We start from the raw sequence: 19,671 nt of genomic DNA on the forward strand, positions 1-19,671 counted from the left end.
ATAGACCAGAACTTTGGCCACCTGATGCGAAGAGCCAACTTACTGGAAAAGACCGTAATGCTTGGAAATATTGAGAGTGAGAGAAGAAGAGGGTGACAGAGGACGAGATGGTTGGATGGCATCATTGACTCAATGGGCATGAGTTTGAGCAAGTTCTGGGAGATAGTGAAGGACAGCGAAGTTTGGCGTGCTGCAGTCCATGGGGTCGCAGAGTCTGACACAGCTTAGTGACTGAACAACAAGACCAGAACATTGCAAGTATAAAGAAGCCCTAAGGCTATAAAACTTGATTGTGACCTGAATGAATGTATCAACAAACATAAAGAAAAAGGGTAGGAAACATACGTGAAAGAGAGTCAAGCATTGGCAGTACTCTTCAACACCATCCAGGGAAGAAAATCTGAGCCCACAGACCTTGAATATTCTGGCTTTTGAAGCTTTCTTAGATTGTTTCTTTTTCATGTTATTAGGACTCCTCAGCTCTTGAGACAAGATTTTCAAGCTGCTTTGACAGTCAGTTGCTTCCTTAGGAGGCATGCTGAATGAATTTTATGATTATACAGATTTTACTTGCTTTTGGTGGTTGAATCCTTTCTTGGAGAATGATTACTTACTAGGTCCCAGAAGAAAATACTCTTTATTCCTTTTACTTGGAAAGAAAGAAAGTTGTTTTTTGAGGTGATGGAGTGGTCTGTATCTTGACAGAAGTGGATTTGACTCTGACAATTGTACTTGTAGAGTTATTGACCTTCAAACTGTTGTGATGTTTGAGAAAGTGCTGAGCTTCTGAATAGCAGCAATTATGGACAATTTTAATAAATCTATCAGTTATGTTATATATTGAAAACTAAATTTTGTGGAGACAAGATGGTTAGTATTGTAACATATACTTTTTGCTAGTTCTTACCTATTACTATATGTACAATATTTTATTTTAAATGAGTAATTCATTTGTGGGTTTGCTTGATTAATTATTCCGTGCACCCGTTTGTCCTTGGAAACCCTGAGGAGTAAAATATTACATCTGTTCTTGTGCCTGTCCATGAATGAGTGGATCTAAATGCCTAGTTGGTCAGTGATTAATCAGATCTAGCTTGCCCTGAAGGAGCTGTGTCCAGCATATCTCCCCTTGGAGTTGGTCAGAGCATAATCCACCCCTAGGGATGGCATATGTCTCAATTTATTTTATAACTTAGCACAGTTATTTTTTAAACTTTCAAATGCAGGTGACATTTTGGTAAAGCATTAAGGGAACCAGATTTGTGGTCAAAGATCAAGGTTCTAGGTTTGTCTCACCCCACTTATTAACAGGCTGACCTTTGGGAAATCACTTGGTAGCACTGCATTATACTCTAGGGCACCATTTAGTACTCTCCTCCTTAATTACCTTTCCATGTAGTCAGAAGTGACAAAGCAATCTATCTATCTACACAGACACATACACAGTATTTATGTACACACACACACACACTCTCTCTCTCATGGGCTTCCCCAGTGGCTCAGTGGTAAAGAATTTGCCTGTGGTGCAGGAGCTGAAGGAGATGCAGGTTTGATCCCTGGGTTGGGAAGATCCCCTGGAGGAGGGCTTGACAACCCATTCCAGTATTCTTGCCTGGAGAATCACATGGACAGAGGAGGAGCCTGGCAAGCTCCATAGGGTCGCAAAGAGTTAGACACGACTGAATGACAGCACACACGCATGCACTCAGAGAGCTTCAGTTCAGTTCAGTTCAGTCGCTCAGTCGTGTCCGACTCTTTGCGACCCCATGATTCAAAGCACGCCAGGCCTCCCTGTCTATCACCAAATCCTGGAGTTTACTCAAACTCATGTACATCAAGTCGGTGATGCCATCCAGCCATCTCATTCTCTGTTGTCCCCTTCTCCTCCTGCCCCCAATCCTTCCCAGCATCAGAGTCTTTTCCAGTGAGTCAACTCGTCGCATGAGGTGGCCAAAGTATTGGAGTTTCAGCTTTAGCATCAGCCATTCCAATGAACTGGAGAAGGCAATGGCAAGCCACTCCAGTACTGTTGCCTAGAAAATCCCGTGGATGGAGGAGCCTGGTAGGCTGCAGTCCGTGGGGTCGCTAAGGGTCGGACACGACTGAGGGACTTCACTTTCACTTTTCACTTTCACACATTGGAGAAGGAAATGGCAACCCACTCCAGTGTTCTTGCCTGGAGAATCCCAGGGGCGGGGGAGCCTGGTGGGCTTCTGTCTATGGGGTCACACAGAGTCGGACATGACTGAAGTGACTTAGCAGCAGCAGCATTCCAATGAACACCCAGGATTGATCTCCTTTAGCATGGACTGGTTGGACCTCCTTGCAGTACAAGGGACTCTCAAGAGTCTTCTCCAGCACCACAGTTCAAAAGCATCAATTCTTCAGTGCTCAGTTTTCTTCACAGTCCAACTCTCACATCCATACATGACCACTGGAGAAACCATAGCCTTGACTAGATGGACCTTTGTTGGCTAAGTAATGTCTCTGCTTTTTAATATACTATCAAGTTTGGTCATAACTTTCCTTCCAAGGAGTAAGCGTCTTTTAATTTTATGGCTGCAATCAGCATCCGCAGTGATTTTGGAGCCCAAAAAAATAAAGTCTGACACTGTTTCCACTGTTTCCCCATCTATTTCCCATGAAGTGATGGGACCAGATGCCATGATCTTCATTTTCTGAATGTTGAGCTTCAAGCCAACCTTTTCACTCTCTTCTTTCACTTTCATCAAGAGGCTTTTGAGTTTCTCTTCACTTTCTGCCATAAGGGTGGTGTCATCTGCATTGAAGTAGTTAAAAAGATGTTGTGTTTCTAATAAAATTTATTATCATTATGATAGAAGTGTATAAGTGTTGGGCTATAGTTTTACAGCATGTGCTCATGAACAAAATTATGAAATATTTTGTTTTCTTATGCCTAAAAGTACTACTGGAGGTTCTCATTTCCTTCGATGGAAAAACACTTGATCTATGATATCCTAAGGAAATTCCAACATTTCAAAATCTGTCTTAGTGTATGTGCTTAGTTGCTCAGTCATGTCTGACTGTTTGCAACCCCATGGACTGTAACCCTCCTGGCTCCTTTGTCCATGGGGATTCTCCAGGCATGAAGACGAGTGGGTTGCCATGCCCTCCAGGGAATCTTCCCAACCCAGAGATTGAACCCAGGTCTCCCACATTGCAGGCAGATTCTTTACCATCTGAGTCACCAGGGAAGCCTCATTATCTTGAGTTCAAATTTAACTTAAGAGAGTGAAAATTTCTCCTTCCCTTTCCTCCCCTGAAAAAAGTAGCTCTGAACTTCTGGGTTTCTGTCATACAAAGGTGTGTTGGTGGGGGAGGAGGAGGACCCATCTGGTCTGTGGGTACCTTTTGCTCACTCTGGCCATGCTCTGGAATGTTTTAGTCATCTTTTTCATTTCTGCTGGTTTGTGCAGGGTTCCTGCATCCCCACCTAGTGCTCACAGTGACTGTCTACAAGTTTACATCAAGTTCCTCTGCAGTATCCCCTTGTCCTGCCTGTGAGACTTCTACTTTGCTCAGCCTACAGTGTCACTTCTCTGCCATTCTTGGTCATGTGGGTGGGGCAGAATGGCTCCCCAGGCAGCCCTCTCGTACTTTCTATGCATGAATGGTGAGTAGGTTGCTGTCCTGATCAGAAAGGAAAAGAGGAATTTGGTTTTCTATTTGTTTTTCTATTTCCAAACACTCTTGAGCATTTAGCTCTTCTCCCCCTTGACCTGGAAAACCTGGCAGGGTGCAGAGCTGTTCATTTTTCCATGGTCCAATTCCATTTTTTTTCTCTTTTGTTATTAATGTAAATCTAATTGGTAGGGAATTGGAGAGGGGAGTGGCTGTTGATTCTTCTGGTCATATTCCTTTCAAATCTTATCTATCTTAAGCCTGGTCTGAGGCATTTTGAAACTAGCAGTCAAGAATTTATAGTCTTTTACTGTAATTTCTCTACCAGTACTGGGTGATTAGGCACTTGGTAAAAGTAAGGAAGCTCAATGAAAAAGGTGAGCAGGGGAACAAAACATTAATTATAATCTGTTGTATAAATTCATGTTTGATTTTTTTTTCTGACAAGATATCTCATAGCGTCACTCAGAACAGTGATTTCTTAGAAAGATGGAAATTTGAAATGTGAACATTGGACATATGGATCTCCAAAAGTTTAAAAAATATTGCCAGAGGTATAAACTATAAATTTGACATATACTACAGCAATTTCATGAGTTTGAGTGAACTCCGGGAGTTGGTGATGAACAGGGAGGCCTGGCGTGCTGCGATTCATGGGGTTGCAAGGAGTTGGACACGACTGAGCGACTGAACTGAACTGAAGCAGTCATCTTAAGTTCTTTTGTTATACCATCAATTAATCTACTGGTAAGTAATCCAAACTCTACAATAGATTTCTTTTTTCAGGGTTTAAATCTCAAATCATAATAAAAACAGAGCAATGGCCTTGAAAAAATGGCCGAGTGAAAAAGTTGGCTTAAAGCTTAACATTCAGAAAACTAAAATCACGGCATCTGGTCCCATTACTTCATGGCAAATAGATGGGGAAACAGTGGGAACAGTGGCTGACTTTATTTTTTGGGCTCCAAAATCACTGCAGATGGTAACTGCAGCCATGAAATTAAAAGATGTGTACTCCTTGGAAGGAAAGTTATGGCCAACCTATACAGCATATTAAAAAGCAGAGACATTACTTTGTCAAAAAGGTCCATCTAGTCAAGGCTATGGTTTGACTGTATGGATGTGAGAGTTGGACTATAAAGAAAGCTGAGCGCCGAAGAATTGATGCTTTTAAACTCTGCTGTTGGAGCAGACTCTTGAGAGTCCCTTGAACTGCAAGGAGATCCAAACAGTCATCCTAAAGGAGATCAGTCCTGGGTGTTCATTGGAAGGACTGATGTTGAAGCTGAAACTCTAAAACTTTGGCCACCTGATGCGGAGAGCTGACTCATTTTAAAAGACCCTGATGCTGGGAAAATTTGAGGGCAGGAGGAGAAGGGGACGACAGAGGATGAGATGGTTGGATGGCGTCACCGACTCAATGGACATGGGTTTTGGTGGACTCCGAGAGTTGGTGATGGACAGGGAGGCCTGGCGTGCTGCAGTTCATGGGTCGCAAAGAGTTGGACACAACAGCGACTGAACCAAACCGAACAGTAATTTCATCTGTGGTGGCCAGTGGTAAAGAATCAGCTTGCAATGCAGGAGATGCAGGTTTGATCCCTGGGTCTGGAAGATCCCCTAGAGAAGGAAATGACAACCCACTCCAGTATTCTTACCTGGAAATCCCATGGACAGAGGACCCTGGTGGGCTACAGTCCATGGGGTTGCAAAAAGTCAAACACGACTTAGTGATTGAACGGCAAACAGCAACAACAGTAATTTCATTCTATTTCAATAGATTTTAATAAGCTTTATTTTTCTTGTATCCTTAGATACATCCAACAACTGTTTGTTGGATGACTGCTACCTTTTGAGCAAGTATGTTTCCTTGTGATTTAAGTGGTATATTATTTAGTAGGACTTTCTAGGTGGCACTAGTGGTAAAGAATCCATCTACCATTGCAGTTAATGCAAGAGATAAAGGTTTGTTCCCTGCCTCAGGTAGATCCCCTGGAGTAGGTAATGGCACCCCACTCCAGTATTCTAGGAAAATTCCATGGGCAGAGGAACGTGGTGGGCTACAGTCCATGGGACTGCAAAGAATCAGACATGACCGAACACAGCACAACACAGCAAAGATCTCTGCCAAGTACTATGGACATCACTGAGGTGTTATGTGTTTTAATTAATGCCAATCACTTGCATGCACACTATGGAGGCTTGGTAAATCGTAAATAATTATCTGTCAGTATTTGGAGGAATGTGAAATGGAAGTCAGAATGTAAATCAACTTTAATTTTAAAAAATCATTAAAACTAATAGATTCTATTTTGTGTGGTACCGTATTTGTAGAAAGAAGACAGCTTGAGGAACAGGAAATAGAATGAGGAAATAGAGATTCCGAGAAATACTAAATGTGAACAATTTTGACTTAGAGCACATTGTTTTCTGATTTTGTCATAACAACAGATATATTTTGGTTGTTGATTTTGTGAATGGAAACAGTGGCCCTGCCTCTCTAAAGTTAATAGTCTATTCATAGCAATAAGCAAGTAAAGGAAACTAAAGAAAACTCCACAAAATATAATGCTGTAAATAGGTCATGACCAACTAGTATCACAATTCTATGAGAGAACCACTAAGATATTGTGTCCTTGTGCTATTTGAAGCTCTGTTAATACTAGGAAAATATATCACAGAGTCCTGATACTGATGATATTTAACTTGATAACAATTTTTAATTAACATCAACCAAGTTTTATTCAATTAAATGTGTTAAATTTACATGTTATGCTGCCAGTAACATAACCGGGAGAGGTGACTTTGATAAGATAATCCATTAAAAATATTACAGTTTATGTGTAAACCATTTCTTTTAGGGGAAATTTGGAAAGAAAAGATGTACTGTTGCTTTGGTAAAAACAAAAACAGAACAACAGTACACTGCCGTTAACAGTTTACCTGAGAAAGCCTGTCCCTTTTATCCTGTTCCAGGGACAAGTTACTAAATCAATGCTCAGAGGCACTCCAATCCAGTCTAGCCCAGTCTAGGAGGCATTTTATGCAAATACCCATTAACTTATTTGGCTGAAGCTGAAGCTTTAATACTTTGGCCACCTGATTGGAAAAGACCCTGATGCTGGGAAAGACTGAAGGCAGGAGGAGAAGGGGACGACAGAGGATGAGATGGTTGGATGGCATCACCTACTCGATGGACATGACTTTGAGCAAGCTCCAGGAGTTGGTGATAGACAGGAAAGCCTGGTGTGCAGCAGTCCATGGGGTCTCTAAGAGTCAGACATGAATGAGTGACTGAGCTGAACTGAACAGTTTATCAGTTACATGTCCTGTTTATCTTGAGGTTCCTACTAGTATATCCACAGCTGAAATGTAGCAACATGACCTGGCATCTTTCCAATTTCTCTGGGTCTGTCTTCATCAAACTTCCTAAATCTTAAGCTTTGCTTTCTCTGAAACTGAAGCCTCAGGTTTCACTTTAGCATCTGCATGGGCGGAAGCACTGTATGGGTCCCTGGATGTTGGTCATTAGGAACAGTGAGAGGCAGAAGCAGTGAGTGGATAATAAAACTGTTTTGCCAATACTTCCCCCGAATAGTTAACAAACCAAAAACTCACCTAGACTCTTCCTAGAATGAAATTTATCTTTTAGTGCTTATTTCAAACAAGACTTCAGTGACTCTTCACATAGAGCCTTCCTTCTCTGAGCTTTTACTTGTAAACAGTGATTCCATTGCCTGCCACATGGCGACAACCTGGAGTATTATATTCTACCTTAGCAATAGCTGCCATAAAATGAACTATTTAAGCAATAAGAAAACCAGGTCCAGAAGCCTGGAACATTGAAGAGTGATTATTATTTTTTAACAGACTTTCGATTTTAGAGTAGTCTCAGAATTAGAGAAAAGTGAAGATAGTCCATTCTAAAGGAGATCAATCCTGGGTGTTCATTGGAAGGACTGATGCTAAAGCTGAAACTCCAATACTTTGGCCACCTCATGCGATGAGTTGACTCACTGGAAAAGACTCTGATGCTGGGAAAGGTTGGGGGCGGGAGGAGAAGGGGACGACAGAGAATGAGATGGCTGGATGGCATCACCGACTCTGTGGACATGAGTTTGAGTGAACTCCGGGATTTGGTGATGGACAGGGAGGCCTGGCGTGCTGTGATTCATGGGGTTGCAGAGAGTCGGACACGACTGAGCGACTGAACTGAACTGAACTGAAGATAGTAGAGATAGTTCCCATAAATTTCACACTCATGTCTCCGCTTACTTGCATCTTATGTTTTGATGGTACGTTTGGCATAATGAACTGAAATCAATGTATTGTTTTTAAACTCTATACTTAATTCAGATTTCCTTTGTTTTTACTGATCATCTCTTTTCTGTTTCAGAAATGTAATGGATCTTCCAAAAGTCTACATTAAATTCTGTTGTCATGTCTCCTTAGGCTCCTCTTGGCTTTCACAGGGACATTCCCCCCTGTTTAACTAAGGGGAATGTCCCCTTCCTTAGAGAATTTGGTTTAGAAAACATGCAACTGTAAATATTTCTCTGCACCTTGTAAATGTAATGTAAATTTTCTCCTAGCTTTTTACCACTTTTATAACCCTGTGAAATTTTTCTCAAGGAGCTGGGAACCATCGCTGAAATATAAACATGGAAGGAGTTAGTGTCCCTACCTCCCAGTCTCTGTAGGAGGATTGGAACCTGACTTGAACTTCATAAGTGCAAACTAGCAAACACAGATGACCCGCTAATAGAGAAAAATACTTGCAAACTCTAAAAAGTCAGTACACTTGATATACCTCATTGACAACTTTTCTCCCCTGACATCTTCCAGTAACTTTTCAACTAGTTCATCCCAGCTGTTAAAAACTCTCTTGCCTTTTTTCTCCCCCCATGGAGTTGAGTTCAGTCATTCAACCATATTGCAATAGTCTCAAATAAAGTCTTCTTCCTTGTGTGTTTAGCTTTGTTACAGTTTTTGCTTTGACAACAGAAATTTTCCCTTAAAAATTTTTTTTGATGACCTTGGCACTTTTAAGAAGTCACAGTCAGGTATTTCGCAGAATATTTCTCACTTAGGATTTATCTGATGTTCTTCTCATGATCAGATTAGAGTTGTGGGTTTTGGGGAACAGAGCATTAAGTGCCATTTTTTATCACGTCATATCAAGGATACATAATATCAATATGTTTTATCGCTACTGATATCGACCTTGATCACTTGGCCAAGATTGCTTTTATCAGGTCCCCCTCTCCTGCCTTTCTGCACTATATTTATTATGTGTAGCACATGATGAAGTTATGCTCTTGAAGGTGGAGTGTTTATATATATGGTGTAGACTTCTTTTGCAGAAAAGATTTTGTCTCTTCTCCACTTTTTGTCTTGTTCAGTCATTTATTTATGTCAATATCAATGCATGGGTATTTTTTAAATTTCGGGTTATAATTCAATGCTACTTTATTTTGTTGCTTTGCTATTAGGAGTGCTTTCAGTTGACCATCTTTATTATTTATTTGTTTATTCATTCATTCTTTTATTTTAGTACTGCTTTACTTTCTGACATTACAAGATGCCCCAGACTCATCTTGTAAATCTTCTGCCTCAGTCCTGGATTCAGCCTTTTTTTTGAGGATTCTTGGCTCCTTTCATTGGAGAATGATACTAGAAATCAATAGCTGAATGCTACATGTGCTGGTTGTTATTGGGATAGCCTTACTTTCAGGATTTCTCAGCTCATAGAGCAAGAAAAACGTGTGTCAATAACATTTCTATCTTTATTCTGTACCTACATTAAGCCAAAACAAAATCATGATAAGCTAAATCAATCTTCCCTCATAGCTCAGTCAGGAAAGAAGCTGCCTGCAATGCAGTAGACCTAGGTTCGATCCGGGGGTTGGGAAAATCCCCTGGAGAAGAAAATGGCAACCCATTCCAGTATTCTTGCCTGAGAATCCCAGGGACAGAGGAGCCTGGCAGGCTCCAGTCCATGTGGTCACAAAAGTCAGATGTGACTTAGCAACTAAACCACCACCAAGCCAAATCAGTTCATATCAAGTCTTCAGCGCTCATCCATTAACACATGGATTATTCTAGCTTCCTCCCATGGCTTATTTATAAACTCCCACTCTGACAGAGAGAAACCTGGCTCCCACCATCTGTCTCCCACTTACTTAGTTGTTCAGTTCCATTATATATATAGTGATACCAGAATTGTTAACCTGTGTTTAGATGGGAAATAACTTTATCAATAGGAGCACAGTTCTTGTGCCTTTAGTTTTACACCATCCATTCATTTCCAAAGTTATTTAGGTCAGCTGTGCCCACCCTTCCCAATTTCAGTGAGTTTTTTCATACGTTTGTAATACAGTAAGATTCATTTTTTAAAAAAATTATTTTTTCCATGAAGAATAATTGCTTTATAGAATTTAATTGTTTTCTGTCAAAAAACAAATGGGGCTCTGAATCAATCTAAGGGGGTGGGATGGGGAGGGAGATGAGAGGGAGGTTCAAAAGAGAGGGGTTATATGCATACATATGGCTATTCATGTTGAGGTTTGAAAGAAAACAACAAAATTCTGTAAAGTTAGATTCTTTTTCACATTCTACATCTTATTCTGGGATTTTCTCAATCTCCTAAAAATTTTTTTTTTTAATTACATTAAGGTGTCTCTTTGTGATTATTGATTTTAGATCTTTCTTCTTTAATATATACATTTAATGCTGTAACTTTTAAGCACTGCCTTTGCTACATCCTATACATTTTAAAAAAGATTTCCTACAGTGATTTATTTAATAGTGTCAAGGATGACATGGTTTTTATGGCCTCAAGAAGAGTGTAATCTTATTTTGCAGAAATTCTTATCTCATTGGCACTGTTATTACATCCTATACATTTTGATAAATTATATTCTTTTTTCATTTATTTCAGATATTTTAAATTTCTCTTCATATCTCTTCTTTGGCCCATGGGTCCTTTGAAAGTGATATATTTTGTTATTAATTCCTACTTTAATTCCATTCAGTCTGAAAACATGCTTTCTATGATTTCTGTTTTTCTCAATTTGTTAAGGTATGTTCTCTGGCCCAGAATGTGGTCTATTTTGGTGAAAGCTCCATGTGAGTGTTAGAAGATATGTGTTATGCAGTTGTTGATGGAATAATATATAAATATCAATTCAGTTCAGTTCAGTTGCTCAGTTGTGTCTGACTCTTTGTGACCCCATGGACTGTAGCATTCCAGGCCTTCCTGTCCGTCACCAACTTCCAGAGTTTACTCAGATTCATGTCCATTGAGTAGGTGATGACATCCAACTGTCTCATCCTCTGTCGTCCCCTTCTCCTCTTGCCCTCAATCTTTCCCAGCATCAGTGTCTTTTCAAATGAGTCAGTTCTTCACATCAGGTGGCCAAAGTATTGGAGTTTCAGCTTCAACATCAGTCCTTCCAATGAATATTCAGGACTAATCTCCTTTAGGATGGACTGGTTGGATCTCCTTGAAGTCCAAGTTACTCTCAAGAGGCTTCTCCAATACTACAGTTCAAAAGCATCAATTCTTCAGTGCTTAGCCTTCTTTATAGTCCAACTCTCACATCCATACTTGACTACTGGAAAAACCATAGCTTTGACCAGACAGACCTTTGTTGGCAGAGTAATGTCTCTGCTTCTTAATATGCTGTCTAGGTTGGTCATAACTTTTCTTCCAAGGAGTAAGCGTCTTTTAATTTCATGGCTGCACTCACCATCTGCAGTGCTTTTGGATCCCCCCAAAATAAAGTCTGTCACTCTTTCCACTGCTTTCCCATCTATTTCCCATGAAGTGATGGGACCAGTTTTCTGAATGTTGAGTTTTAAGCCAACTTTTTTACTCTCCTCATTCACTTTCATCAAGAGGCTCTTTAGTTCTTTGCTTTCTGCCAAAAGTGTGGTGTCATCTGCATATCTGAGCCTATTGATATTTCTTCTGGAAATCTTGATTCCAGCTTGTGCTTCATCCAACCCAGTGTTTCTCATGATGTACTCTGCATATAAGTTAAATAAGCAGGGTGACAATATACAGCCTTGATGTACTCCTTTTCCTATTTGGGACCAGTCTGTTGTTCCATGTCCAGTTCTAACTGTTGCTTCCTGACCTGCATACAGGTTTCTCAAGAGGCAGGTCAGGTGGTCTGGTATTCCCATCTCTTTCAGAATGTTCCACAGTTTGTTGTGATCCACACAGTCAAAGCTTTGGCATAGTCAATGAAGCAGAAATAGATGTTTTTCTGGAACCTTCTTACTTTTTCAATGATCCAGCAGATGTTGGCAATTTGATTTCTGGTTCCTCTGCCTGTTTTAGATTCAGCTTGAACACCTGGAAGTTCATGGTTCATGTACTGTTGAAGCCCAGCTTGGAGAATTTTGAGCATTACTTTACTAGCATATGAGATGAGTGCAATTGTGCGGTAGTTTGAGGATTCTTCCTAAAGCACTAACATTTCTTTCAGGGCAAGTCTGCTGGTGAATTCTCTCAGTTTTTGTTTGATTACATGTCTTTGTTTCTCCTTCACTTCTGAAGTATAATTCTAGTTTGTTGGTTGTTTGTTTTCTCTCATTTTGAAAGTTAAATAGTTCATTTTTCTCCTTATTTTCATGGTTTCTGAAGTTAAGTCCCTTGTAATTTCTATTCTTGTTCCTCTTTAGGTAAGGTATTTTTGTCTTTTGGTTTCTTTCAAGATGTTTTTCTTCATTCTTAATTTTTATTTGAACTATGAATTTGATATCCCTAGGTGTTATACTTTTAGGTATTTATCGTGCTTGATTTTTTGAGCTTCCTGAATATTGGTTTGGTATCTCTTATTAATTTTGGAATTCTCTTGGCAGTTAGTGCATCAACTATTTCTTCGGCTTTGTTCTCTCATCTGACATTTCAATTCTCCATATATTACACCATTTCAAGTTATCTCTGAGTTCTTAGATATCTTGTTCTATTTATTTCATTATTTTTCTTTGCATTTCATTTAAGGAAGTTTCTATTAGTGTATACTTAAGTTGACTGATCCTTTCTGTTCCAAATCCATTGATGAGTCCATTGAAGGCATTTTTTAAATTTCTGTTTTAGTATTGTTGATGTCTATCCTTAGTTTAATCTTTTTTCTGAGAGCTTTCATCTATCTTATATTATCCACTCATTTCTGTATGTTTTCTACCTTTCCACTAGTGTCTTTACCAGATTAATTACAGTTACTCTAAATTCCCTGTCTAATAATTTTAACATGTATATCATGTCTGAGTTACATTCTGATGATGATTGATTTGTCTGTTCACACTATTATTTTCTTGCTTTTTGGCACACCTTGTAATTTTTTGTTGTAAGCAGTATATATCTTGTATTGGGAAGAGGGTCTTGTGTAAATAGTTCTTTAGTGTGAGGATTTATGTTAACCTGTTAGAAGTTTGGCTACTTGTAGTGTTTTCTGTAGCTATAGAGGCCAAAGACTTCAAATTCCTTCAGTGACCTTGATTTTGTCTCTCTCCTTTTGGGCTTCCCTAAGTACTCCTACCCAGAGAGAGTCTAGATCTTACAACCCTTCCAGACACACTGTTACTATACTTGAGCTTTGTTGGCGTAGTGGAAGGTAGTGACCAGTGCAGAGAGAAGGTATTTTATAATTTTATGATTAAATCTTAATCCTTAAATGGTCCTGTGACCTTCAAAATTGGATCTCCAGTGGTATAGTTTTTCTCTTTGTCCCCTAGGCTCTCCACTGGATTCAGTGTTCCCAATCTGTCTCCTTAAGGCAGTTAACTCTGTTGAGTTCTCTCCTTATGTGAGGCAGGAAAGCTAGAGCAGGATGGAGTAGGGAGAAAGCCCTTCCCTCAGAATCTCTACAAAATTCTTTGTCCTTGGAGAATAAATTTTTATTATGGAAAACACTCTGGATATATTTCATAATGATTGCTTTTCCCTTCCTCCTGCTAGAATTATAAAGTTTCTTTCTTGGATCTTCACATAAGGAATTGGTGGTATTCTTGGAGGTAAAAACCATGACAGTGTAGGGGACTGCACTTAGAGTGTGGTACTCGGGAACTCAGTCTCAAGCAATTTATTAAAATTACCATTGACCTGTTTCTACCAGCTTATGCCTTCTGCAGTTTGACATCATCTAAACATATCTCAGGTATGAATCTCTAGGTGCACTGTTTCTCCAGGTTTTTGTATGGCAGTAGGCCTGGCAGCCTGTTTTTTGATGGGTCTAAGAAAAGTTGATTTTCAGTTTGTCCAGTTTTTTCTTGTTGTAATGATGGGAGTGACTACTTCAAAGCTGTTAGAGATAAAACTGGAAGTCCAAAGATTATTTTTTATGTAAATTTTTGACCAATAAATTTCCAAACAAGACAGGTAATTTGTCTACAATCACTCTGAGGAGCAGAATCAAAGAATAACATCCTAATGGGGCAATAGGAAATATCTTGGAACAGTTGTTGTCAGTTGCTAAGTCATGTCTAACTCTTTGCGACCCTGTTGACTACAGCACACCAGGCTTCCCTGTCCTTCACTATCTCCTGGAGTTTGCTCAAACTCATGTCCATTGAGTTGATTATGACATCCAACCATCTTATTGCCTGTTGTCCCCTTCTCCTCCTACCTTCAGTCTTTACCCAGCATCAGGGTCTTTTCCAGTGAGTAAGTTCTTCGCATCAGGTGGCCAAAGTATTGGGAGTTTCATCATCAGTCTTCCAATGAATATTCAGGGTTGATTTCATTTAGGATTGCCTGGTTTGATCTCCTTGCTGTCCAAGGGTCTCTCAAGAGTCTTCTCTAGGACCATCATTCGAAAACATCAGTTCCTCAGTGCTCAGGCTTAAATCACTTATGAAAGGTGATGTAAAAACATCAGAGCACAAGCAGGTACAGAACTTAACATGAGGTCAAGTGTTATACTTTCTTGACCCCATTTCACTTGCTTTCCCTCCTTTTACTTACTCTTAATACAAACAAAATATGGCTGTATTTCTCACTATGGAAGTTAGAAGTGGGAGCTCTTGGCTAAGAGATCCTCCAGTAGCTATGGTAAATTTGACATGTATTGAGCCATTTATTTTACCACATTATCTTTGCTTGTATTCTAATCCCAAATGATCCAGTGCTGCTCAACTATTGCAGAAAAGCACAACAGTGAAATCTCAAGCAAGGCTTTTATATACTGGGATTTGATTGACATGACTGTGAGAATAGAGCTTGAAACTTTAAAATAGGTATTCAGTGATACACTCTTTGTGTCCTATAAAGTCTCCAATAACTGGTGTAAATGCTTAAGCATCCATTCAGGAAATTAAGTGTGAAAAGTGGGGAACAAGAACCAAGCAGATTCTCTCAAGGGCAAGGCAGAGAGTGTTAGTAATGCCGTCCTGCCACAGATCAGAAATGGGTAAGCATGCATGTGTGCTAAGTTGCTTCAGTTGTGTCTGACTCTGTGCAGCCCTCTGGACTGTAGCCCACCAGGTTCCTCTGTCCATGGGGTTCTCCAGGCAAGAATACTGGAGTGGGTTGCCATGCCTCCTCCAGGGGATCTTCCAGACCCAGGGATCTAACCCACATCTCATGTCTCCTGCATTGGCAGGGGGGTTCTTTACTACTAGCGCCATCTGGGAAGCCCCATGGGTAAGCTGTGCTGTGCTAAGTCGCTTCAGTCATGTCCGACTCTTTGTGTCCGTATGGACCATGGACTGCCAGGTTTCTCTGTCCTTGGGATTCTTCAGGCAAGAATACTGGAGTGGGTTGTTATGCCCTCTTCCAGGGGATCTTCCCAACCCAGGGATCAAACCCGCATCTCCTGTGCCTCTTGCTTTGGTGGGTGAGTTCTTTACCACTAGCGCCACCTTGAAAAGAGACACATCAGGGTGCTTGCAGCCCGGTCACATCTGGTTTCCTGAGTTATCCACGGCTCTCTAGTTAGTGAGGCTCAGCTCACAGGTCTCAAGAGTGAGATAAGGAAGAGTGGATTCGACTGTGATGCTGACCCAGCAGTGCGGGACAGCACACAGCAGAGTGCTGACAGCACACAGCCCTGGAGCCTGCGGCAGGAAAGCAGCTTATTTGACAAGGTTCACGAATCCAAAGTGATATGCAGAACGTCTCCTGTCTCAGCAGCGACCAGCCACAGTGTAGAGTGTCAGCAGAAAGAAAGGCAAATGAATTTCTTTATTTTCATTTGTTCTCTTGGAAGGCCATAATAACCAAAGTCAATTGTTATGTTGTATTAATTATCCTAAATTATAAGTAAAGAATATTGTTAGTTGTATTAAAATTCTGTTCCCAAGTGGCAGAAAGGTGAAGCAGGAGTGTGACAAGTGACATCTTTGAACAAAGAATGTTTGGAGAGAAAAGGCCTTGAGTCATACATTTTACAAAAATAGGTTTGAAAAAAATGTTCATTTCAAGGAAGGCTCAATTATTAAAGAAGGAAGGAATATATATATGAAGAAAATAGTTTACTGGGAACAAAGTGACATAAGCTAAAAATTATAGACTGCTTTTCTATTGGATTTGAGAAAAATCCATGATACGGTGACTGAACTAAAAATATAGGAGGATGCTGGTGCTAAATAATTTAAAGAACAGAGGAGATATACATTTAGAAAATGGACTCTTGACCATCATTTGCTTTTCTTCCCCTCTAGTTCTTTGTACACGATGACTCTGAAGGATATACTGCCCTTACAAAAACAATTACTGAATTACTACTGAGGGATAGGCACTGAGGAAAAGTTTTGTGAGTTAGTATAAAATGTCCACTCTGCTATAAACATGGTCCTGTCTAGATGTCTTGGTTGCCAAAATTTGAAAATCAGAAAGCAGTTCAGGATTTAAATCTACTGCCAGGTGAGCAGCAGAGTTCTTCTGTGTAATAGTAAAGAAAAAGAGGTGGGAGGAGCCCTCATTTGTAGCGTTGCTGATTTCTGTGGTGTTAAATATTCCCATCTTGACTCATTTTAAACTGCTAGTGTGAAATTGACTATCCATCAAAGTTCCTATAAATTTATAATCAGTGATTGCAAATTTATACAGGGTTGCTGCAGCACTCCACCGGCTCAGACATCGCTTTGAGCTATTACGGCTAAGATATGCATTTTGGAGAAACTGGAAATTATGTTGAATATTAAAGGCTTCCCTAGTGGCTCAGTAGTAAAGAATCTGCCTGCAATGTGGGAGACCTGGGTTCAATCCCAGGATCGGGAAGATCCCCTGGAGAAGGGAATGGCAAGCCACTCCAGTATTCTTGCCTGGAGAATTCCATGGACAGAGGAACCTGACAGGCTGCAGTCCATGGGGTCACAAAGAGTCAGACATGACTGAGTGACTAACACACACATACACACACACACACACAGGCTCAAAGAGTCAGACATGACTGAGTGACTAACACACACACACACACAGACACACACACACACACACACACGGGCAGTACGGAGACATTACTTTGCCAACAAAGGTCCGTCTAGTCAACACTATGGTTTTTCCAGTAGTCATGTATGGATGTGAGAATTGGACTGTGAAGAAAGCTCAGCGCTGAAGAATTGATGCTTTTGAAATGTGGTGTTGGAGAAGACTCTTGAGAGTCCCTTGGACGGCAAGGAGATCCAACCAGTCCATCCTAAAGGAGATCAGTCCTGGGTGTTCATTGGAAGGACTGATGCTTAAGCAGAAACTCCAATACTTTGGCCACCTCATGTGAAGGGTTGACTCATTGGAAAAGGCCCTGATGCTGGGAGGGATTAGGGGTAGGAGGAGACGGGGACGACAGAGGATGAGATGGCTGGATGGCATCACCGACTTGATGGACATGAGTTTGAGTAAACTCCGTGAGTTGGTGATGGACAGGGAGGCCTGGCGTGCTGTGATTCATAGGGTCACAAAGAGTCAGACATGACTGAGCGACTGAACTGAACTGAACTGAAGGCTTTTAATTCAGGTAGGAAATTGATCATGAGCCCAGACCAGAATTGGCAGTGCCCCTGAGTGAATAGAACAGAATGGGTACCCTGGAAAAAGGGATCTGATGAAACGATGTAGAGCTGGAAAGAAGACATTAAAATCCATATACTGTCCGAAATGATAAAAGGAAAATGTAGTGTTTTTCTTGAAGTAATGGAAAACTGTTGAAAGTTTCTGTCATTTAAGATGATATAAGGTAGTGAATTGTGGAGATTAGGCTAGAAGAGAGGGGACTGAAGGCATTAGAGAGCTGAAGCATGGAGCAGTTTTTGCCCTAGCACATTGTCAGTTCCCCAGGAAGCACTTCTGAGAGAGAGATTTGCATCAGGCCATTTACTGGGGCAAGCTCTCAGAATTAATACCTATTAAGGGAATGAAGGCGACGGCTTCGGCACAGAGAACTGTTGGACTGCAACACAGTCAGTCACAACAAGGGCTTCAGTTGGAAACTGAGGGGAACTCCAGCTGTGATGAGCCTTCAGGGATTTCTTGAATTGGGGTGAGGACGGTGGGTCTATTTATTGTGACAGCAGCAGGTTATTAGACATGAGCTGCTCTCAGCACGAGATATGACCTTAGGAGGCATCATTCTTGAGCAAAGGACAAGTCCCAGTGAGGTACTGGCTGAAATGTGCAGGCTGCCAACCCCCCAGGCATCTGAGAGAATGAATGTTGCATTCCTGGAATGGGGAATCTGGGTGGCACATCAACATACCACATCCCTTTTCTTAAATGCAGGGAAATTAATGAGACACTATTAATAGTCTAAGGTGGCAATGGTATTGGTAAGGAAGTGCTACCTGTAAGATGCAGACACTTTGCATTGCAAAATCATTTTTCACTTTTATAAGTTCTAAATTTTACAGTCTCTTGTTGCTTACTCTTTTGTTATTTTGTTTTTATTAAAGTTTCCTTTAAAATGTTTAGTTTTAAATATTATGCACATTAAATGGTATTTCAAATATTTAAGATACTTAGTACATAAATTCGTTGTTTGTTGGTTCTCTAGAATCCCACTAATGATGGCTGGTCCCATTGTGCGTTTGGTGATATTTGATGAGGAGGCCATGTTTATTTGATCACAATCAGTGGGAATCCTGGGGACCAAAATTGAGATACCTGTCTCCAGAGAGGATTTGCAATTGCTCCCAAGGCAGCCAGGTGCTCTAGGAACCTAAAGTCCCTTCCAGCATACCTAGCTCAGTGCAGGTGTCTTAGAGTCAGCCATGCTTACTCACAGGTTTACTCTTAGGGCAGTGGTGCCTTTCTGCTTTGTCCAATAGTCATTGCTCTCTGCTCCCCACTCCTCTCCCTGGTTTCAAGCTTATTGAGTTTTCATTTTATTCTTTTTAGGGGGTGAAGACATGGGTTTCTGTCATTTTGGGGGAGTCCTCTGGTGCACTAAATAATGAGTTTTTATGGAGGAAGTACTTACTCTGTACTTGGGAGAGTACACTGAAGTATTTAGGTAATCGTTGGAGGCCAAAGTGACTAGAGACATGACATAAGGAAGATGAAGACATGAAACAGGAGTTTCAAATTATAAAACTGGATTATAAACTGGATTATAAAACTGGAATAATGGATAGAAGCATGAAAGTCAGGAGAGAAAGTCTTATTTTCTTGATGGTTTGGGAAGAAGATAGTATGTTCTAATATATTTCACTATACAAAAATATTTCAAATAAAACTAGCACAGCTTTCAGGGCTATTTAGTGACCTATAAGTATTGCAAATATATTCAATTTTAGATTTCCCTTACTATTTGGTGTCAGAGAACACTATATTTAGTATGGGACATGTGACAGAAATCTGTGATATGTCAAGGAATTGTATGTTAAAAGTGTGATCAGTTGTGAATGATAGTATGCTAAGTTGCTTCAGTCATATTTCACTCTTTAGACCCTATGGGCTGTAGCCTACCAGGCTTCTCTTTCCATGGGATTCTCCAGGCAAGAATACTGGAGTGAGTTGTCATTTCCTTCTTCAGGGATCTTCCCAATCCAGAGATCGAAACTGTGTCTCTTACGTCTCCTGCA

Source organism: Moschus berezovskii, chromosome 10 (genome assembly GCF_049115385.1).
Source record: "Moschus berezovskii isolate FMDL1 chromosome 10, NW_MosBer_1.0, whole genome shotgun sequence".
NCBI classification, from domain to species: Eukaryota; Metazoa; Chordata; class Mammalia; order Artiodactyla; family Moschidae; genus Moschus; species Moschus berezovskii.